The sequence below is a fragment of the Aegilops tauschii genome, chromosome 3, assembly GCF_002575655.3.
Source record: "Aegilops tauschii subsp. strangulata cultivar AL8/78 chromosome 3, Aet v6.0, whole genome shotgun sequence".
Lineage (NCBI taxonomy): Eukaryota > Viridiplantae > Streptophyta > Magnoliopsida > Poales > Poaceae > Aegilops > Aegilops tauschii.
Genome location: NC_053037.3, coordinates 3,737,656 through 3,761,852, shown reverse-complemented (window position 1 = coordinate 3,761,852; position 24,197 = coordinate 3,737,656). Strand labels below are relative to the sequence as shown.

The window sequence follows — 24,197 nt, the reverse complement described above, 5'->3', positions numbered from 1 at the left end:
TAATCTACTTAACAAAAAAACTTTGTGCCATTCAAAAACATGATATTTAGAAAATATTCACACATTTAAAAAATTCACGAAATTTGAAATAATGTTTATGACTTCAGTGAAATGTGTAATGAAAGTTCAAAATAATGTAATTTATAGAAGAAAAAAAAGAGCATGCCGTACAAAACATGTTCACTCTATTTTTCAAAAATCACTAAATATGGGAAATTAATAGAATTAGGACACAAAAAAATCTTTTGTGCAAAACTGATTCAGATCTATTGTCAAAGTTCACTGGAAGTACAAAGCACCTCAATCATAATAAAAATTGCAAGACCACCGAACGAAAACTACCGCCGCCTAAACTACTTGTCGTAGAAATGAATAGCATATACTTATTTCCACGTGGCACTCTGGGTAAGTAATCCAAACAAGATCCAAAAAAATAACACATACTTATTATTTGGAGTTTATATAAACAATAAATTTATATAAAGTCATCTATAGCTCAAAGTTGTCCCGATTCAAGCTCGGAGCATACATAAGCACGCCAAAGACGGTCAGTTGTGGCCAGGGCCCCGTCCCTGCTCGGACGTTGGCGACGGAGGACCCGCTCCTTCTCGGTCTCCTTCCGTATGAACAAGGGACGTTTGCAAAAGCCTGCCGGTGATCTTCCCCTGCGGCGCCAGCGGGTGCCACGGAGGCCGAGGTGTCACTCCCGATCGGTCTCCATCCATATCAACTGCATAGATGCACATGGATCATATATTAATAGAGTACATACCCACAACATGCATATGGAGCCGGCAGCGCCTCGAACAGTTTGCTGCTCGTAGATAGTTCTTATCCTCCCTAAAAAGAAAGTAATCCAATACTGACTTACCTCGCCCGGTTCAAAATAAATAAATACTGATTTACCTTGGATTGCCACCGAGGATGGCAGGGAGCAGCATATGATTGCCAGGATGGCCATGGTGCCTAAGAGGGATGAAGAAGAAGCAGAGGAAGATCGCTCCATGATCTCCTCTTCTCAGTTAGAATCTGTGTGAGCTGTTTCTACGTATGTAATTAATTGTGGAAAATGTGTTAAACTACTTCTGCTGGCCTTCCCTTAGAATAACCTCTCTTCTTTTTATATACACATAGAGAACGCTGTGAAATTGTGACTAGTCCTGTACAACGACTTCCACGGTCAAAGTCGTCACACATATCACTAGCAGCAGGTCGCACTCATAATTGGAGGTTCCGTTTGCACTCATCGCGATGACAGTTCCATCTACCTCACATAACATGAGGTATGCACTCTCAAACAGCTAATCTTGTAGCCTCATGGGGTAAAACATCCAAATAGTACGCGGAACTTTGCTGCAGTCTTCAACTGGGACGCTGCCGGAAAATTTTCGCAACCACAGTCTGTGAGAAACAGATCATTTCCTTCCCTGCCAAAAAAAAAAGAAAAGAAGAAGAAACAGTTCATTTCCAGTAGCACGTGTCAGTGTTAATTGAAGTATTTTCATATTCATAGTGTTTCGGCGATGTCGAAAGATGATGACAAAGAGGAAAAATATGGTAGTTTCTTGTAGAAAATTATCACGTGCGCAAAGCAGACCGGTCAGATTGCAGGAGAAGTGCCACACCTTGTTGATTGTGGCCTCTCTATACTGTAATATGCCAATGATACGATTCTTTTTATGGTACATGACGTGGATAAGGCTCGCAACTTGATACAATTCTCTTATTATAATATAATAACATCATTTTATTTCCCCAGAAATGTTTATATTTGATTTAAAATAAAAATAATGTAGAAAACGAAAATAAAAAGGGAAGATAAAATAAAATCAAAACGCTTAAAATAAGAATAATAAAGAATACATTAAAATAAAACCGGATGGAAAAATAGGAAATGAAAGAAAGTGAAAAGAAGGAAAATAAAGAAAATATAAAGAAAAAGAAAAAAAGTAAAGTCCGGTAAATAAGGTAAAATAGAAGAAAAAGTAAAAATGACATAACAAAATAGAAATATATAAATCAAAATGAAATTGCCAAACACCTAAAATATAGATAAGGAAAGCACCCCCACTCTAGAAAACTCTGACAGGGAAAATTGTCATGCTCATGAACTTCCACCGTTGGGCTGGCCCATCTCACAGCACCTATGGGCGAGGGATACTTATCGCTCACACTGGGATTTTATGAGTTAGCCAGATTGGTGAAATTTCATGACCCGAACAAATACGGAAGAAATTTTGAGAATTTGAGTTTTGTTCTTTTAGTGGAGTATGTAGAGTTATTTTTTACAATAACATACTTTATTCCTCAAATGATAGCTAGGTGGTTTACAAGAAATGGAGAAATAAAGTCAGGGAAGTAAGAATCCCAAAAAGTTGAATATCTACTACTAGAAGCATGTTTAGCTAAACCATTAACTACCTCATTAGCCTCTCCAAACCATTGGACAACAGTCGTACTTGTGAAATCAGCTGCCAACTGCCCGCACTCCACAATGATCGAAAGATCAGAACCCAAATATGCATCAGCTTGGTTAACACCTTGAACCGCAAAGGTGCTATCAGATTCAATAATCAGCCGGTTGCACCCCCTATTCGTAGCTAGCATAAATCCATTTCGAATTGCATTGATCTCTGGCGAATCCACAGTGCTTATATGAGCTAAATACCAAGTTGCTGCTGCTATAAACTCCCCATGATCATTAGGCACTACCGCTCCTGTGGCCCCCGACAGTGTTTCAGCATGGAATGACTCATCTACATTGATTTTAACAACACCTGTCGTCGGCTTCTTCCACATTTGACGATTTGTGGTTTTTTTTACAAGATAAGCCTACAACCCAGTATCCTTGGGCTAAAACCTCCGGGTAAGGCTATCCTTCCTGATTCGGCCTCCAGTGCCCATGGCCCGCTAAACCAGCCCACCACATAGCCCATGCAAATGTACCCACTTCACTTTAAAAGAATAAGGCTTGTAACTTCCAGTAAGAAATACTAAGGCACTAAAGTTTGAACTTTCACTAGAGAAAACTGAAGTTTGAAACCCGTCCTAGAAAAATAATATGTCGGGGGCCTAAGTACTACAGCCTGTGCACCCTCAGCGTCTAATGGTGTGGTCCAATCTGCAGATATTTCCTACCAGCTCATGGCGATACGGTCAGCACCGTCATCGTCAACACTCTCCTTCCCGCAAAACACACACACAACTCTCCAAGGTACGGACCATGTTTGCTAGTCTAACATTTTGGAAGCCATCACATTGCTTTCTTAGAAAATTGACTCTCACTACCGGGATCATGTCTGCCCATGTTATGGGGATTGACAGCACTAAAAGGAGTATGCTTTCTCAACTGGATTTTTCATTCTCAAGTAAACTTTATTTTGACAGTTTATTCTTACTTTAAATTCAAGAGAACGGGCTCTGGCCACCCCACCCTTCTTGTCCTACTCCATAATTCATACATCCATCGGAACAACGGTTTCTAGCTAGACTCTAGCTAGCTGGGACCTTTAACACTGTAAGACAGAGTAAAGTAAAATGATAAAATCACCGTGGCTCTAACACTGACACTGACAGAGTAAAGTCCGAGAGAGTTTTCCTTCCCTTATTATCCTTAAAAAGGAAATTGTACATGCTTCTAAGGAGAGGTGGTCATCGTATCGGTGGTGCGCCATGCGCAAGGGGGGCGTTCTCAAAAGCTTGCAGGGTCTTGCGGTGCGGTGGCGGCAATTTCTTCCATGGTGACCCGGGTTTTGGTGATGGAGGACCCACTCCCTCACGGTCTCCGTTCGGATGAACTGCATACATACGTACATACACACATATCACGAACCACAAATCATCCTCGGTAACTCTGTGCAAATAGGCAGAGCTTACAAGAAGTTTGCTCCTGATAATTGCTTGTCGTTAAATGAAAAGCCTAAGCTTACCTTGGATGGCCACCGAGCATGGCAGGAAGCAGCAAAGGAATGTGAGGGCCATGATTGCCATAGCTAGTGCCATGGAAGAAGAAGAAGAAGAGCGCTTCATAATCTTCTTCCCAATCATCTTCACCTGGTGCTGCTACTTGATGACTGTAATTAATCGTGTATAATTGTGTTAAATGTGTAAGAGGCCAGATTGTCCTGCATTGGGAAGAGCTCATTAGTGCATATATATACTCTTAGAGAGATCAAAAGTTAACTGTGTAGGGGGTTCTACACTCATGGGGATGGGACTTGAATATGGTCAAAGTCTACACCCGCCTAATAGGGACATACTTGGAACCTTATGACCGTGTAATGTTAGACAAATAGAACATCCAATATTATAAGAATTGTATAGCCTATCGATCAACTGGAAGCTTGTGCCACCCGGCTTATTTTTATTGTGAAGTCTAGGTCAAGTTATCAGCACGGTACCAACCCATTATACTTCTAATGGTAACAATCCACCTAACAATAGTTATCTCAATGCTCCATGACTATAGTCTTCTGTAGACGCTATGTGAGTTCATATATGTGGTGGTTGTGTTAGGTCTATTACTATTTTTTTAAACACCACAAGAAATCAAGACAACCATATATAAGTGCAATGAGTGAATGAATTCTAACCTCAATATATAACTCCAAACTAGCTCACAAGATATGAGTGGGATTGCTGCTACCTGGGCTAAGCCCTAAACTACCACACTAGTGATGGACTTTCCACATCAGCACAAAAAAATCCCCTAATAGAAAAAGGAATGATTATCATGGAAAATGAACAAGTTAACCAAAATCAGATGGCAGTTGCTCATAATTGCCAGTGTTAATCCAAAAAAATCATATTATATATACTACGACGAATGGTACTTCTATGTGGTGACTACAAGTCTACAACCTAGTATAACATTTCTTCATAGGTTTAACCCCGATTCCCTGTCATATTGTCTAAGAATTTTTTTAGTACTTGTGCATCAGGCTCGTATTGTCTTGACTTAGTATTGACATTATTAGTTCTATACAGTCAAAGTTAACCCCGAGTCAGTAGGGATATATTCGAAACTTTATGTATGTCCATTTTAGGTGGAGCAAATAGAGCCTTCAATATTTTGGGAACAAGGTATGCAAGATGGCGCCCCTAACTCTAAAGAACAAGAGCATCACCAGCATGGTACATCCTAGATAATTTCGGTTTTCGTAATTCTTAATTGTCTAAGAATTTTTTAGTGCCCACTTGATGTGGAGAACCAATGGTTTGATTGTGAGGAATTTTAACAGGGTCCCTCTTACCTCCTCATTTCACATGGGAGCTACGAAGGTAAGAGTTAGTTAACGGATGAATAGGAATCATTGTCATCAAAGAAAAAAAATGAGACTAGAGAACTGACATCTCTTCTTCGATGCAAAGACCTGAACAATTTTTATTCCTTTATAGATGATCGGTAACAACTACTAATTACACGTCACAGTACATAGCACGGTCATCCATCACACACAAGCAGGAGGCATAGGCTAGGTAGGACAAAGCATCGATGGCTGGTTTTCAAAATGAAAGGCCTCCAGGATCTCACTTTGAACATCTTGCATGGCAAAATTCAGGAAAGGGTTTGCTGACGGCTCCCGCCCACAGATTTGATGACATGCGTACGTGACTGTGCAAGACGCATCTGTGATTTTACGGAGTGTTTGGTGTACCAACCAGTCGGGTCTTGCGGTGCGGTGGCGGCGGAGTTCTGGAGTGGTCGCACCCAGGGCACTTGTGGCGCCCGGACCCGGGGATCGGTGGCGGGGGAACCACTCCTGGACGGCCTCCTTCTGGAAGATCTGCAATAATATATACACATGTATTACTAACTACTCATCATTTAACTCTAACTCCATGCAGATACCCAGAGCTTGCATGAAGGCCAACATTACGTTCTTCTCCTAATGCTTACCTATTGTCAAGTGAAAAATCTGATGCTTACCTTGGACGGCCGCCGAGCAAGGAAGGCTGAAGTATATGAACATGATAGCCAGGATTGCCACGGCTACTGCCATGGAAGAAGAAGATGAGGAGCGCTTCATAATCTTCTTGTGTTTCTACTCTTAGTGTCTGTAATTAAACATGTAATTTTGTGGACTATGCAAGTGGCCAGATTGCCTTACCTTGGGAATGAGCTCGTTAGTCCATATATAGAGACGAGACGTTAAGAGTGTTAGTTCTACATTCGAGATTTGTCATTGAGGCTCTCGTTCTCAGGGACTCTGATATGGTCAAAGTCTACTCCCGGTCAATAGGGACATACCTGGAACCTTATGACCATGTTAGGTGGAGAAGATAGAGCCTTCAATATTTTGAGAGCCCGCAACATATGACCGTGTGGAAGCTTGTGCCATCACGTGGCATATTTTGTTGTAATGTCTTGGTCAAGATATCAACACGGTCAAGCCTATTATCCTTTTGCTGATACACAATGTCGTGTAAATTGTGACTTTGTAATCCTTTGATGCTCTTTGACTAATGTAGACGCTATGACATACTGTGTTGAGGTCTGTTACGGGAGGTTTGTTGAAAACAATACGAGAAGGCTGCTTTCTGAACGCAAGACAATCATAAGGGGCAATGATCAAACTAATACTAACCTCAGTGATGCAAAACTTATTCGCTGGATCTGTGAGAGGTTGTTGCCTGCATGGGCTAAGCATGGTAGTATGACACCAGCGATATACTCATTCCTGTACAATCACAAATTATTTCCCCTAAGAGAGCAAAATTAAACCTTTCCACATGACAATCATAAAAAAACAGTTGCTCTAAAAGCTGTAACATGTGCCGATGGCCAGATTGTGTTGCATTGGGAATTACTCTCCTCGTCTACCTTTCTTAGCCCCTCCCGAACTTGAGCCTAAATTTCACAAACAAAACATAAGTTATATGGCACAAAAAGTATATCCTTTGATTCATATTACAAATCAAGTTTTCAATGATTTACTTTCCGTGGGATATAACTTATGGTTTAATAGTTAAATTTTAGGTCAAAATTAGGCTCCAATTTGAGGGGCATTATTAACTCGAACGGAGGGAGTAGATAAAATGTCAACAATGTTAGTTGGTTCTATATTCATGGAGGCTCTTAGCTGGAGGATCTCCGATATGGTCAAAGCCTACCGGTCAACAGATATACTTTGAAGTTGGAACCTTATGATCAAGATAGGTGAGGCAAATAGAACATCCAATATTTTAAGGAGCTCACATCATCGTAGCCTCTGAAGCATGTGGAAGCTTGTGCCATCCTGCAACTTATTTTGTTGTCAAGTACTCCCTCTGTTTTTATTTACTCCGCATATTAGCTTTGGTCAAAGTCAAGCATTGTAAACTTTGACAAAGTTTATAGACAAAAATATTAACATATCCAATAACAAATTAATACCATTACATTCATTATTGAATGTACTTCCACATCATATAGATTTGTTATGGTAAATATTTATATTCTTTTCTACAAACTTGGTCAAACTTTAGAAAGTTTGCATTCAGTCAACTCTAATATGCGGAGTAAATAAAAATAGAGGGAATATAAATTGGATTATCAACACGGTCAAACCCATTATCCTTTTAATGAAAGTTAATGTACCTTACTTGTCAATTTGTGTAAAATGTAATTATTAATCCTCGGTTAACTTGAACGTATGCATCTATTAATAAGCATTGCTTTCTCAAAAGATGTTTTAATTCATAGCAAAAAGCCAACCTATAGTTGGGTGGTGGTTGCACCCCCTGCACACCAAGAATCAAACGAAACATGCACCTTAATCTTAGAAGTGCATGCAAAGACAGGGGCCACCATTCAGGGAGACAAGCAAACATATTACTCTCTTCGATCCATTTTACTCTATGCATAACATTGGACTCGTATACCAATGAAAGGATGCATTCGGTTTTTTCAGACTAATTTGCACAATTGCATGTAAGGGAACTTGGGTTGTTGTTAACCTGCATGCAGCGATTGGTTCTCCATGACCATCGCTGATCTCCTCAATTCATGTTTCGGTTTCTCTCTCCTGTAATGCATGGCGTGCAGAACAAAGGCTATTATTAGTTTGGTTGGTTGCAAGCAAGCAGAATACTAGGGGGCATAGGAAAGAATCGGTGAAATAGGCAACACACGAAGTAAATCAGAAAAAGGGGGGAAAGTTATTCGCAGAGTAAAATAGATCGGAGGGAGTATAATGCACTTCACACAAGAACGCAAAAAGATGTTGGATTTTGTTTTAGTGCTAACTCTAATAGCTAATTTTTTTTTGTGGTTGAGCTCTAGCAGCTAATATTTACATGCTTATAAACTTATGAGGTGAATAAAATTAAAATAAAAGAATATGTATCTATCAGATGACATATTGTACAATGGACACAATTGTCTTATCTTCTGTTCAAGATATCATCACTTTACAACAAGAAAACAACACATTTTGTTTCCGTTTCTCTTTCTTCTAGATCAACAATCATCCTATGTGGTACTAGCAAGATAGCTCTATTGTAGATAACCTAATACCCTTAAACTAACTCATCTTCCCAATGGTAGGTCCATCATGGTGTGGCTCGGTATGACAGTGTGGACCGATGAACTGGCATCTTTGTCTGCGCCAAAACACAACCAAGCAGGATTGGTTTGGCTGGTATTCATGGCTCATGCTAGATTTTTATTTCTTGTGTCTCTATGTGGGGATCAGATTTGGACATGAAATTTATAAAAGGTCCAAAATATAAATACTTCATTAGAAAAATCCCAAAAAGTGAATCATTGTGCGTGTATGAAACTGTATGGTGAGCCCCAATATGAAGATCTTTTTTTCGAAAAGGAGGATTACCCCGGCCTCTGCAATGAAGATTTCATAGAATCCCTGTTATATCAGCATACTTAGCCATGGTGTAGATAATCGTGTATTTTCTGCATTGGGAGGTAACGAGTTTGAGTCCCCTCTTTGCACGTTCTTTTTATTTATCAGGATACGCAAGACACAAAACTAGTTCAAGCCTTATCTATAACTACTCCCTCTGTTTCTAAATATAAGCCGCTCTACATATTTCAATATGGACTACATACGGATGTATATAGACATACTCTAGAGTGCAGATTCACTCATTTTGCTTCGTATATAGACCATATTGGAATCTTTAAAATGTCCTATATTTAGGAACGAAGGGAGTAGTTTAGAAGAATTAGAATTCAAAATTATTATAAAAAAATCCAAAATTTGTGGTATTTCTTGGTTACCATAAAAAACGGTGAGTTCCGAATCTAAATGTTAGCAATCTTCCCTATTATCGTCGTGGGCTGGACCATGGGCTTCCCCTACTGGGCTTGGGCTTCTCAAAAGTCACAGAACGCAACAACTACATATATACAAGGGAATTGACTATAGACAAGTCGGTTGATTAGGATGGCTTAGGCCTCCTCGCTCTTGTTTCCTCTTCCTGGTGTTCCTCAGCTCCTCTGAATCAATGGCTTGTAGTTCAAATCAGTGAGCAATTGATCTATGTACTAGTGTGCTGCTAACACTAGAAACTTGGTCTCATGTAGATCCTTCTGTTTAACTTTTTTCAAAACGGAGTCCATGGCCCAGCCTTGGCCCTTCTATTTTCTGATGAGCATGTATGAATGGACCATGCACAAGGCACGACTCACTTTTATGAATGGAGTATATAGTTTCACTATAGTTTTTTCATGCACCGTAATAACATGCTATCTAGATATTGTTTATACAATTGTAAGAATGATTCAACCATATTCGTTCATTATTTGTTTTCCAGAGTCTAACTTATATCCCAGTCGCACAAACACCCTTTCAGACAGTGTGATTCGAAGACGACAAGGAAAATCTTGAAATAACCGAGAGATCGACATGGCGCAGCAAGAAAAAGAGACCCTGTCCTCATGGCATCGGTGGTGCTTCGTACATTAGGGGCACGTTGGCAGCTGCTCCCTGCAGGATCTTGCGGTGCGGTGCTAGTGTCGCTGGTGGCGTAGTGTCAAGGTGGTCATCCATGGATGCAGCTAATGGATGGCCGGGGCCGCGGCGATGGAGGACCCATTCCTGGGCGGAAACCGTCTGGATGAACTGCATACATGAAGCCATGGGTAGATTGTTGGGACTGCTCATAATACTACTGCCAAACAAAAAAAACTTAATATTTACCTCGGGTTGCCGTCGAGCATGGCAGGAAGTTGCATAGTAATAAAATAGCCACGATTGCCATAGTTTGTGCAATGGTGGAAGAGCCCTTCATGATGTTCTATTGAATTATCTCCCTTGGGAATGAGCTCATCAGTCCACATATATACACATGGATGAAACGCGGTATGCTCAATAATAGTCTTCACGGAGGCTCTCGTAGCGATGGACATGGACTCCAATACGGTCAAAGTCTACGGTCGACAGGGACATATTTGGAGCCTTATGTCCATATTATTAGGTGGGACAGATAGAACCTCCAATCCAATATTCTGAGGAGCAAACAAGCAAGTCACGTGCCACCAACTCTAAAGAGTAAGAGCATCATAAGTAAGGTACATGTGAGGTATGTTTTGTTAACTCTCCGTCGACCGACAATTTCTCAGCGCTTACTAGATGTTGAGAAGCATTGATGCTGAGATCTGTTAAGTATTCCACATTTTTTTAACTCTGAGACCAAATATTATAAACTCTTATATCGGATGAGCCTTGGATGGCCAAGTTTTTTTTTAAACTGAGTGAACAATTTTGTAAAGTTGAATGAAATTTAAGATTTCCAGTCGACTAAGATGATAGTAATTTTGCACTAATTAAACATATTATTGACACACGCTGAACACTCTTTTAGAACTACATGAACACATTAGTAATCTTAACTGAGAAATAAGATGTCCGCCGAGACGGCTAGACGTGGACATCTCTAGTAGACTGGTAGTAGTTGCTTTCATCACAAAGAAAAAAACGGCAGCTCAAGCAGGCGAAATGATTAAAAAAAAAGTGTGTGCAAAGACTTGGCAAGCCACCATAGAGGGAGATGAGAACCATTATTATCTAAAAGAGGACAAGAACATCATCGTCACCCAGTTAGTGCATTGCATCTGAAACAAGATTCTGTTCCATTTTCAGATGATCTGAAACCGGTGTTATTTCCACACGGTCATACATTATACACACGCAAGAGGCAGAGCCATCGATCACAACTTGGACACCATGCGAACGCGACCGCGTGAGATGGACCGGCGATTTTACGGTGTAGTGTTTGGTGTACCAACCAGCAGCAGAGTCTTCCGGTGCGGCGCATGCGACGGTGTCTTCGCCGGTGACATGCTGGCCGGGCGGTCGCAGTCCGGGCACATGTGGTAAGTAAAGGGCTAATACCTAGTGCGTGCGTGTGCATACCTTGAACCGCCGCCGAGCACACCGCGGAAAGGCACATGGCGGCGATGATGGCCACGGCGGAGAAGCGCATCGTTATTTTCCCTGCGCTAGTAGGCTTGCCGGTGCAACAACGGAGTCGGGGATGGTGATCATCAATTAGTACTGTGCCTTTGGAACTACGTACGTCACTGCCAAGCATGTCTATATAAACCTTAGCTAGGCTGGTCATGAAGTATGGTCAAAGTCAAGGGTAGCTTACCCGCAAAATAAAAAAGTCAAAGGTAGCTAGCTAGGATATGCCCAGATGCAGAGGCCGGGGGTCTATCCTCCTTTTCAAAAAAAAAACAGCTACGATATGTCATATGTGTATAGAAGCGTTAGGCTGAACACGTGTACAGCATGCACGTATGCTCACTTCAGTTTTCATGGTCAATGTTTAACCATATATTTTTCCTCATGGATATGGTATGTTACGGTTTTTTCTATTCTTTACAAAACACAATACATAGCAAATGCTATCTTGCGGATCAGATCTGGGCCCGAGGCAGGCGTGACTCTCACCCCGTGCAGTTAAGGTTGGGTGCGGTCCGGGTGGTGCCCGCAGGCATTGAGGTCCCTCTTCTCGTGGGAGTGAAAGTAGATGCCTTTTACTCCTACTGTAGATGCTCACGGGCGCGCTATGTGTCACTTGCAGTGGCAAGGCTCCGATATAGATTTGGATATCTCGATTCATCGCGCTTGTTCTGGAAGCCTTGCGGTGGAATGGAGAGTTGCTGAGCGAAAAGTCCACTTTTTGTCGCCGACGACAGCGGCGCTCACCGGCGCCGCTCTCTTCTTGAAGACGTCGTGGTGGTTCACCTCTCCTTGTCTGGGTTCGGGTGAAAATATTTGTCCGACTGTGGACTCAGCAGTGGCAATGCCTAGCGTCGTTCTCCCTCCTGGGGGTGTTGTCGTGGAGCTTAGGTGTTATAGGGGGTAGCATGAAGTTGTACTTAGTTTTTCTTATGCTCTCTTTTGATAATGTAGTCGTGTACATCCCGCGTGACCCGGTTCTCATTGGATCGACATTGTATGAGGGCTACCTCATCAAGTTGTATCGTTCGGCCGTGTACTTTGTTCGGTGTTGCTTTGTATATAAAGCGGGGCAAAAGCTTGTTTCAAGATAATTAATTGCTTATATGAAAAGTAAGAATTTCGTATAAAAACGGCAAAAAATAGGGAAGGAGGGGGAGGGGACAAAATATAAGAAGGCCTTGCAAATTGGAGCACTACTGCACTAGTAAGAAACCCTGCCTTGAATCGGTTAATGTTCGCTCTCGAACACCTGCTATATGGCAACACCCCACTAGCAAGAGACACAAATGTTTAAACAAAACGTCGTGGATCACATCGCACATTACAACCAAAAAGCAGCACTTGCTCTAAACATGGAAGGATCATCCCAAACCACCAGCGGGAAGACTAGCTGAAATTTCGGTAACCGCTTGCGGTGCCAGGTGAACACCATGGCAGGAGCCGTCACACCACCTGTGGTTCCACGGCGTCTTACCCTGTGGCGCCGGAGGGGCCCGTCCTACTTGGTTTCCTCCTCCTCTCCCCAGACCACCCCCCGGATAAACAACATTCCCTGATGCCATCGCAACAACTTATATATCAAAACAAACGGAGAGCACATCTAGAGCTACCAGGGTCATCCACTTGAAATATATAGACACAAAGACAGATGCATGGTGACATTCCTTTGCAAACGGCAGAGCATGCATGGGAATGGCAGCAGGGAGCTGCAGCACACGATGAACAGGAGAATTGCCACGGCGCGTGCGAGCAAGGACGGAGAAGAGGAAGACCGCTTCATGGTCGATCGGATGATCTTGTCTGCCCAGCTTCAGTTCTCAAGCACTGATTAGATCTCTCTTTGTGGACGGGTCTCTCCATCTAGTTAAGTACTCTAACAGCGACGGCAAGTTCTCTGCACATCTTGATTGATTAACATAATGTAATCACGATCATCGATGCCGCCATTGAACAAGTCGTGCTAATAGCTGCTCGGAGGCCCCGAGTCAAGTACTCATAGTCGTCCGTGTCGACACTCACAATCTTTGCATCTCAATCACAGTTGCTGGTAAGTGTAAGTAACATGGAATTCGTTCATCGCATCCGCTACAAGCTGCCAGTTCTAGATGCTGTACTACTTCAGCCTTGTAAACTGGCCACTACAACCTTGTAAACTGAAACCTATATTTAAGTAAGACATCGCAAAATAATAAACAAGATGGGACCTATATTTAAGTAATCACGATCTTTGAAGGACCCAAGTGCCGCAGCGGAAGCGTGGTGGGCCCATAACCCACAGGTCCAGGATTGAAACCTGGCCCAAATAAAAAAATTATTTGGGCTTTTAATTTCTTCTCTTCGGCCCATTTACTTTCAGACAGGGCTTCAGTTTGTCTGTTAGATCCATTCTTATTTCCATCCAATACTGCGACTGATTCTAAACAAAAACAAATCCAATTTTGTGACTGCTTTAGTTCCGATCATAAGGTTGACTTTGTTTCTCTACAAAAAAATCAGGTTGACTTTGCAAGTTTCAAACTGAGTAGATTTTCTGTAAGGCTCATTCTTATTTCCATCCATTTTTGCCGCTGCTTTAGTTTGGATCATCAGGTTGACTTTGTAAGTTTCAAACTGAGCTTCAGTTTTTTCTGTTACGCCCATCCTTATTTCCATCCAATTTTGCCGCTGCTTTAGCCTTGAATTATCAGGTTGACTGTAGATTTTTTTTGTAGGTAACATCCAAGTGTATTAAAAACAGGGCTCAACCCAGATTACATTCAGTTTCACACAGAGAGGTAATTGCTCAGGCACACTCGCCGGTGGAAGGAAATCTCCCTGCACTCTAGCATAGGAAGCAAGTTCGTTGGTGGCCCTGTCGCATTGTCTACTTATCTTTCCGACATCGCATGCGGAAAATCTCTTGACAGCAGCTTAGCCTCCTAATCGATGCTCCACCACTTTGTTCTTCTGACATCACCAGAGTTGATGACACTAATATAACGACTGCGGATTCAATAATGAGTGGCCCCTTGTGGAACTGGCCTGTCATCTCGGCAGCGATCATCGGCACATGACACTCGTGCACCCAGCATTATTCCAAAATTGATGATTGTTAGTGGAGATTACTTGCTATATAGGATTCAAAGAATATCTTCTCCTACTAAATACCAATACATTAACTCGGTGTCCCGGGCAGAGCAGTGACAAATCGGCTAATGGGTACTACTAAACCCCTAGAAATGGACCAGGAGCTCCGAATGGTTTCCTTTAGAAAAACAGCCTCCGGGAAGACCAGCAGCAATCGGCTTCCAGTAATCGCTAGTGGCGCCATATTTAGGCCATACATTGCAGGACCCGTCACATCACCTGTGGTTCTGCGGTGTCTTACCCCGTGGCGCCGGAGGCGTCCGTCCTACTTGGTTTCCTCCTGCTGCCACACCATTCGGACCAACGTAGGGTTGGTCTCCTCCCCGTGGCACTCCCTGCCCACCCAACTGATGAACTACATTTTCTCCTCCCCTTGGCCCGGTCCCAGCCCCCTGACCAAAGTTGCCAAATGCACGCCCTGATGCCATCGCAACAAATTATGTGTCAAAATGGGCATCCACTTCCAAAATATAAGAACTAGAACTCACGCGTGGTTGCGTACCTTTGCAAACGGCAGAGCATGGGCATGGTAGCAGGGACCAGCAGCAGACGATCACCAGGGTGATTGACATGGCGCGTGCGAGGGAGGACGGAGAAGAAGAAGACCGCTTCATTGTCGATAGGGCGATCCAGCCTTCCTAGCTTCAGCTCTGCAGAAATGATTTGATCTCTCTTTGTGGCCGGGTTACTCCTCCTAGTGAACTAGTGCTCTAACAGTAGCGACAAGTGTGTCAAGTCAACAGATTGTCTGCACATATAGATTAACCAAATGTAATCACGATCAAGTGTAGGTAAATAGCTGCTCCGAGGCCCCAAGTCAAGTCAATTGCTCAAAGTCGTCCAGGCAGACACTTAATCTTTGTTGTCAGTGCATCTTAATCATGGTTGCAGGCTTGAAACAGTCAAGCAAAGCTGCTGGCAACTGTAACATACAATTCGTACAAGCTGCTACTGCCAGCTGAGCAATTGTACTAATTGTCTATTGGAGATGCTCACTGCATCCGCAACCCTCAAGGCCTCAACTCAGTGGCACGTTTCGATCTGGCATGAATCGGACTCATGGGACCAGAATGCAAGTATACTCCAAGTTTGCGTTGCACTAAGCAGAGCAATGTGGCAGTTCACCGATAAGCAAAATGGACATCGCAATTTCAATAAGAAACATCAGAGTGCCGCAGCGGAAAGCGTAGAAGGCCCATAATGCATAGGTCCAAACCAGGCTCTGGTAATATTTTCCCCATTGGGCTGAATTGTTTTTGCTGTGCTGCGATATTTCATGCGTTGTTCGACCAATTTTCCAATGTGATGAGTTTTGAACTGGACTTCAGTTTTTCGTGTGGTCCATTTCGATTTTGTAGGATTGTTTGGCCCGTTTCTTCTATCCATGCATGTTTAGAACTGATTCTTGACTTGAAAAAAAGGCCTTGGATCAATCCGTTTGACTTTCTTTCTTTTTTCGGGTATTTTAGTTCTTTTTACGGTGACATTGTAGAAATTTTCAAGCCATGCATTTGTCCCTTGGTCCACGAATAAATATACATCTATCACATGGTACAACAAATTGCTATTCTTACCCCCCCCCCCCCCCCCCCCCTCGCAAGGCAATTAGGGAAAGCCTTTCTCCCCTCGATTTTCGCCGACAAGCTCGTGGATCCACCTCCACTCTGCCTCCGCTCTGATTGCCAGTGGCGGGAAGAGGACCATGTCCCTCGGCTCCGGCTAGCTGATAGGTAGGATTTTGGTCCTTTTTTCAATGCATCCACTTAATTTCAATCATGTCAAAATAAAAAAATTGAAGACAATTATTGACCACAGAATCAATGGAAGGAAAGAAAAATAATATAAGAATAGAATATACTAAAAAGTAATAGGAAAAAACCTGCAAATCTTTCATACTTAAATATCCCACGAGGTGCTTCAGAAGAGCATAAAATCATTCTAAGAACAAGAAAAAGGGTATAAAACAAATGGAGATATGTGATATGCCGTGAGTAGTGCCGTGGCGATGTAAGATAGAATGGGGAGTTAGGCCTTCGGTTTCCTCTATAGCCATTTGCCGGCATGCGGACTCACTTCTCTGTTCGGACAGATGGCGGCGCTTCTTCTTTGATATAGTCTTCGAGACTCCGATCCTTCTCAAGTTCGTCCATTTGGACAGATTAGATAGATCTCCTATGTAGATTCCTGCCAACTCCTCGGCGCGGCAGGCTTAGGTTTTTTGTCATCCGTACACAATGGTGTGATTTGGTGCAGGTTATTCAGATCGATTCAAGGATTCAATGCCAAGGACAGCGGCTCTGGGGTGCTGGTCCTTAGGGGAACATGCACGAAGACTTCACGACTATCATCGATAAGATCAGGTCGACTTCAGTATGAGAGCGGTGATAGTGGCGCATCGGCGGCTCGTTCTGACAGCGGCAAAGGTCGTTCTGTGGTCCATAGACCTCGATCTGTTTTTTTTTATTATGTTTGTGCTGCTTTGTGCTTCCGGTGAATCTTTATTTTATTGTAAACCTTTTTCGCATAGAAATCATATGTCATACAATAAAATTATAAAATTACATTTAATTTGCATGTTGACATGCAAAAGAAGAAGGCCCATTATACTGTGAACACAATTCAACTTCAAATTTTGCCGAGCTGGCTGGCTGTTTTTTCTTTTATTTTTTGAGGCAACTACAGCGGGCAAAAGCCAACCTGAACATATTTTTATCTTTTGAAAACAAAAAGCAGGATAAGATACCATTGGATCAGTAGAAAGGAGATTGGTCGCCAAGATATACAGAAGAAGTCATTGGCTTGCCGAGTCACCCATTTGCATTAAGGCGAGAAAAACAAAAATATTGAAGAGACTTGCGAGTTGGAGCACCAATAAGAAACCAATTGTGAACGTCCGCTCTCGAACAACAACTACGAGAAGGAATAAAATTACTAGCAAGAGATACAAATGTTTTAAAAAGTTGGGGACAGCAGCACAAATTACAACTGGATGGCAGCACCTGCGCCAAAGGTAAGCATCATCCCAAACCACCCCTAGGAAGAGCAGCAGCCATCAGCTTCCAATAACCGCCGGGGGGGCCAGATGAACGCCGTGGCAGGAGGGAGTCGTCACATCACCTGTGGTTCCTCGGTGTCTTACCCCGCGGCGCCGGAGGCGTCCGTCCTACTTGGTTTCCTCCTCCCATCCCACCCCCCTGATAAACGTGGTTTCCTCCTCCCCACGGCCCTGCTTCCCCACCCCCCTGATCAAATTGGTTTCCTCCCATCCCAGGCCCTCCCTCCCGACCCCCCTGCTCAAATTGATTTCCTCCAACCCCTGGCGCCCCCCGTGCCCCCTCACCAAAGTCACCAAATGCATGCCCTGATCCTGATGCCATCACAACATATGTCAAAACGGGCATCCACTTACAAATTATATGAACTAGAAGTCTAGAACTGACGTGTGGTTGCGTACCTTTGCAAATGGCAGAGCATGGGAATGGCAACAGGGAGCAGCAGCACACGATCACCAGAAGGATTGCCACGGCGCGTGCGAGCGAGGACGGAGAAGAAGAAGAGCGCTTCATGGTCGATCAGACTACCTTTGTGGTTGTGGCTGGGTCACTCCACTCCTCCTAGTTAAGTACTCTTAACTGTAACGACAAGTGTGTCAAGTCAACAGATTCTCTCAACGTCTTGATTAACGTAATTAACTTAATCAGGATCGTCGATGCCGCCGTTGAAGAAGTGAATCTAATAGCTGCTCGGAGACCCCAAGTCAAGAGCTCAAACTCGTCTCTGCCGACACTCAATCTTAGGTGTCAGTGCATCTCAATGGCAGTTGCAGGCTTGACCAACCAGTCAAGCAAAACTGCTGGCAAGTGCAAGTAAAATAGAATTCGAGGCATGCATTGTCATCGATCCACTTGACTTTTTATTGTAGATTATTTTACGGGTACATTGTAGAAATTTACAAGTTGTGCATGTGCCATTGTTAGTGGATTGGTGATTGTGACTTTGTGGGTGGCCATCGAGACAATGTAGCACAGGACACACACACACACACACACACACACACTCAAAACCCTACCAGTGGTCGAACCGGTAAGGCCTTCGGTTCAGGCTTTTACTGGTCAGACCACCGGTTCACCGGTTCGATTGCTGGTTTTACAAACAATAATGTATTTAGAGTAATAATATATGCTAATATAGAATTGCAAATAGGGTCAAATAGCAATGATTTCCTCTATTGGAAAACAAAGAAACGCAGCTGAGGTGATTATCAACCTAAGGATATAGGTCAATGCCCATGACCTAAGATCGAATCCCTTGAATCCATCTACTTGCAACACTAGTTCGACAACTCGGTTTATTAGCCAGTTTCATGTGGGGAAAAACAGTCTTATCGGTTCTCATCGGTCCAGTTTCATATCGGTCCTTTGTGCTTAAAAAACCTTTGGGATTGTTGGTTCTGGTTTTTTCTGCACAGCGTGCCGACACTCAATCTTTGGTGTCAGTGCATCTCAATGGCAGTTGTAGGCTTGAACCAACCAGTCAAGCCAAACTGCTGGCAAGTGCAAGTAAAATAGAATTCGAGGCATGCATGGCCACCAAAACGTACGTGGTACAGTGAATGAAAATATTTACTGCCACTACTGCTACCACTCCGCCTCCACTACAAGCTTTTTTTTTGTGCGCGAATACGCTAAGCTTGCGTCATTCATTGATAGATGGAAAATAGCTTGCGTACATAAGAGGGTACAAGACATTTCACGAACGCATACAGATGCGTGAACATGGTGCCCAACATAGAGAGACATGAGAAACTCGACCCAAGCAAAGAAAAAGACAGCTAAACTCGCCGACCAGAGAAACAATCCGACTAACAACAAGACAACCGACATCTCCGAAGTTAGCACCAAGGATGCCGTGAGCAAACAAGACAACGCCTTCACGAAGGAGAACGACACCAAGACGCTGTCGCCTCTGTCCGATCCGGAAAACTGGAACTAGGGTTTCCCCTGATGCTCGAAGAGGGGTACAGATCATGGCCATGACAGCGCCTTCAAGAAGGGAACGACACTCACAAGTATTGCCGCTGCCAGCACAGAATGCAGGACTTCGCCCTGGCCAAATTCTGAGCAATCCCAAGCCATTGGAGCACGAGTCGGGGAAGAGGAAGTCAAGTATAGGCCGGAATTGCGACTGTAGGAAGGGGAGCCATGCCCGACGCCCAAGGAGGCACCGGGCGCCGCCGGACGTGCGAGCTCTGAAGGAGGGTAAGGTTGTGTGGCTGAGCGGAGTGAATGGCGGCAGGTTGCGTGGCCTCCTCTACAAGCTGCTAGTGCACGAACTGCAGTCGGCTGATAGGTGATCCTGAAGCCACAACCCTGAAGTCGGCCGCACATTTAGTAAGTCTGCGTTGCACGCGCGGCAGTTGGCTGATAAGTAAAGGTGGAAATCGCAACAATAACAATGTTATCAGAGTGGCGCAGCGGTAGAGTGGTCGGCCCATAACCCACGGGTCCCAAGATCGGAACCTGGCTCTAGGCTTCAGTTTCTCACCTGATCCACATTTTGCCTTGTAGGATTATTTTCACTGATTCTTAACTTGAAGAGGGAAGCAGAGTCTTGGATCAATCCACTTGACTTTGTATTGTAGATTATTTTACGGGTACATTGTAGAAACTTACAAGTTGTGCATGTACCATTGTTAGTGGATTGGTGATTGTGACTTTGTGAGTGGCCATCGAGACAATGTAGCACAGGACACACACACACACACACACACACACACACACTCAAAACCCTACCAGTGGTCGAACCGGTAAGGCCTTCGGTTCAGGCTTTTACTGGTCGGACCGCCGGTTCACCGGTTCGATTGCTGGTTTTACAAACAATAATATATTTAGAGTAATAATATATGCTAATATAGAATTGCAAATAGGGTTAAATAGCAATGATTTCCTCTATTGGAAAACAAAGAAACGCAGCTGAGGTGATTATTAGCCCAAGGATAGGTCAATGCCCATGACCTAAGATCGAATCCCTTGAATCCATCTACTTGCAACACAAGTTCGACAACTCGGTTTATTAGCCAGTTTCATGGGGAAAAAACAGTCTTATCGGTTCTCATCGGTCAAGTTTCATATCGGTCCTTTGTGCTTAAAAAACGTTGGGATTGTTGGTTCTGGTTTTTTCTAGTTCGACTCACAGTCCGGTCCGGTTTCTTAAACTAAGACACACGCTGGAGATGATCGATGACAGAAGTAGCACCAAACAGAATAATGGAACACACACGTGTGCGCACATGCACAGAGAGAGAGGGGGGGGACCAGAAACGAGTTGCGACAAGCAGCCATCAGCAAGAACATAACAATCATCAACACTAGATCAGACTGTGAAGACCAGGGGCTACCTTTGTTGGACCAATCGAAAGTAGATCCTACATCAAGAAGACATAGAGAAGAAGTCATCATCTTGCCTTGCAATCAGTCTGCACTTTGTAGAGCAAGGAGCGTCGTAACCACTATAGATTGGTCTCCTACCGCCTAGCCACATCGTGACAAGGACAACCGAAAACTGTGTCGTAGGGCAACACATTTTGCCGAGACAACCCTTGCACCTGAGCCTCACCGCAAACCACCATCACTAAAAGAGAGCACCTGAGCACTATGCAAGGTAACAAACCCTCAAATGCCGTAAAGGGCACTGAACACCAAGACCTCATCATCCCACAAGCACCCATGCGAGTAGGTCGACCAACAGAACCAAGACCATGGTATCGGCGGTTGCCACAGAGCACTTCCACCGCCACCACCAGATGCCTCCAAGGAGAGCCAACAAACCAAACGCGGCCCAAAAGAGATGCCAAACGACTGACAAGGATCAATGAGTCCACAACAACTCCCCAAGGGGGCAATGACAATGAAGACATCATCGTTGTCCGATCCAATATGGAGATGAGGCTTTTCCACAAAAAAAGCAGATTTGGATGTGGTTTTATTTTAGTGCAATACAGATATCGTGCTTTCCAGTCCGTACAAAACTTCGCTGCATATTTATGTGTTGTTCCAATTTCACTACACTGCACATGTGCATTGTTGCTATTGCTCTTTCTTGACTGTCTAATGGAAAATAATTGTAAAAATACAAACGAAAAATCACGAAACTATTGCTTTGCTGAAATATGACAATGTCTATGAGAAAAAAAATGAAATTAAAGAAAACTAGTTCGTGATGAGTCCAAAGATACAAGGCCACTAATAATAGCACAAAGCTTGCTGAATCGGGAAATCCCTCATCTCCCAGTAGTAGTGGTGTGGCCGCGGGTGTAGGTTCCTGGGACATTGTTCAATACCTCGTGCCGGGAAGTTTCTTACGCTGTGGCGCCGCAAGTGCTACAACGTAGGCATGGTCACACCCCGGGCAGTGATGTGGCCTGGGGGCCGCTCGTGTTGTACCTGCGGGTGGTGCCTGAGCGTCTGCATAGCCACACCCCGGGCAGTTCAGTTGGTTCGGCAGCCGGGGCGCTGACACTGCTGTACCGGACGACGGTGGTGGCGGAGCGTAGGCATTGCTACAACCCGGGCAGTTCTGTTGCTTCGGTGGCCCTGGCGCCACAAGTGCCGTACCAGCCGGCGGTGGTGCTGCATATTCATGGCCAGAACCCGGGTGGCTCATTCCCCTCGGCGGGCCCGGTATCGGTAAATTCCGCCATATTCTTCCTCGACGCACTCCCCTCAGAAAATTAAAGGTTGCACCTGCATGAACACCACCATCGCATACAACTCACACAATTAGCGTCAGTTGCCGCATGCATGCATGGACATCAAACCCAAAGACAACAAAACACCTGCAGGGCGGGAGGTTATCTTTGGCCCTGGCGGCAGAGCATGGACGTAGGAAGCAGCATACGATAATAGCTCGGAGGACCAAATCGTAGGATGAAGAAGATCGCTTCATTATCGATGTCAAACTACCTTCTTGTTGGCCTTGGTGTCTATAGACAGTTGCCAACGGCTTCTTTTATAGGATTATTAGTACTACTATACTCCCAAATCATAGTGACATTAATCAAATGAATTAGTAGCAGGTGACTTTAGGTCAAAGTCGTCTCTCAGTACGCATGTACGCGATACTCACCCTGGGTTAGATTCTTTGCCAGAATAGTCAGCCCGATGTCTTGGGATTGCAAGTCATAGTTCTATCTTCCCTACGCTCAATTTATCTAAACTATCGATGGCCTTATTTTTAGTGCGACTAACATGAGTAATATAAGATTCACGAAGACACATGAGGTGCCTAATCTCCTTAACGAGCGAGGAGTAGACCGATCTTTCCAGTTCCCGAAAATGAATCAACTTGACTGTAATAATAGAATACATCTCAACCATGATTGGCAAGTCAATCCTCTGGATGGTAATCGACAAGCCTTCCATGCAAGCACATAATTCAGCTTCAATAGCTTCACAGGAAGAAGAGCTCCTTGTAAGAAGAGAAGATAATGCTTCCCTTAATTTGCCCTATATATTACCCTCTCCGTTCCTAAATATAAGACATTTTAGATATTCTACTATAGACTACATACGGAGCAAATGAGTGAATCTACACTCTAAAGCAGGGAGAGACTTGCATGAGATCTGGGCCTAGTATGAGATCCTGCGATCTAGCATCATGAGTCGTTAAATGTGTATCAAGCGGTACAGATAGGCTGAGGCGGATTTCAGACCACTCAACGGTGCAATTCGCAATTACATCCTTGGGAAAGACCCACTTAGCAAAACAAACCTCCAGATAGATCTCGTCCCAGCAGTTGATTCCGTCCTCTCGTCCAAATCATTGCCCACTGATGGTGGCGGCGCAAAACTCACATCATTCTCTAATTCAGTCCCGGCGGCGACGGTCGCCACCTTGCCCCAGCCAGATTTTCCTTGCCCTTTGACGGTAATTTGCTAGCTCTTCCTCTTCCCTAACTCTGGACCACGAAATCCCTCCTATCGACCGCGGAAGCCTTCTTCCATCCAACTCTTCAATCTCATCTAACCCTAGACCACGAAATATTTTCCACACATCATGTCTCCATCGTATGCCGATGATTACCAGGGCATATGGAATCGGTCCATGCTTGTTCTGGTGGTGATATTGGAGACAATTAGTTGTAAGTACAGTTTAATTGCAAGGGAAAGTGGTATTTTTTTTATGTTCTAACCCGCCCGCATTGCATCGTGCCAGTACTAGTTTGTTTTAAGTTGAGTGTCCCATTTTGGTGACTGCTACCATGCACGGTAATCAAGAAATTTTATCTGATTGGGGTGCTTCTGATAAGCATACATTATTTTTTAATATGCATTTGGACCAAATATTCTTAGTCCTGAACCAAATTTTATACTCTTGATTTTGAATTTTGCACTGAAAAGTTCTAGAGAGATTACCTGAATCTGTTGAGATGCTGTAGAGGTGATCGAATATCATGAATCTATTGTTGTGGGACTTGGGTTATCAATGAGAGAGTACATCTAGTTAGTCCACACTTCTCATCCCGTTTTCTGACGACTTAGTAGCAGTTTTCTGTGCACTATGCTAATAGTAATTTTGTTAAGTAAACTAGGTAGCAATACAAGCTAATCAGCATGAGTCCATGTAATGGAAAGATTATTTGATGTGGTAAATATGCGTGGA

The 24,197-nt window shown here is 43.7% G+C and overlaps 1 long non-coding RNA gene across 1 annotated transcript; it reads right to left on the bottom strand.

Annotated features, from left to right (window-relative positions):
• Positions 1 to 256: 256 nt before the first annotated feature.
• On the bottom strand, positions 257 to 4,163 carry LOC109748931 (uncharacterized). Its single transcript, XR_002229464.4, has 3 exons — positions 3,930 to 4,163; positions 907 to 3,797; positions 257 to 730 (listed from the first exon to the last, which is right to left on the bottom strand). It is a non-coding gene; the product is annotated as an uncharacterized lncRNA (long non-coding RNA).
• Between the last annotated feature and the right edge of the window lie 20,034 nt (positions 4,164 to 24,197).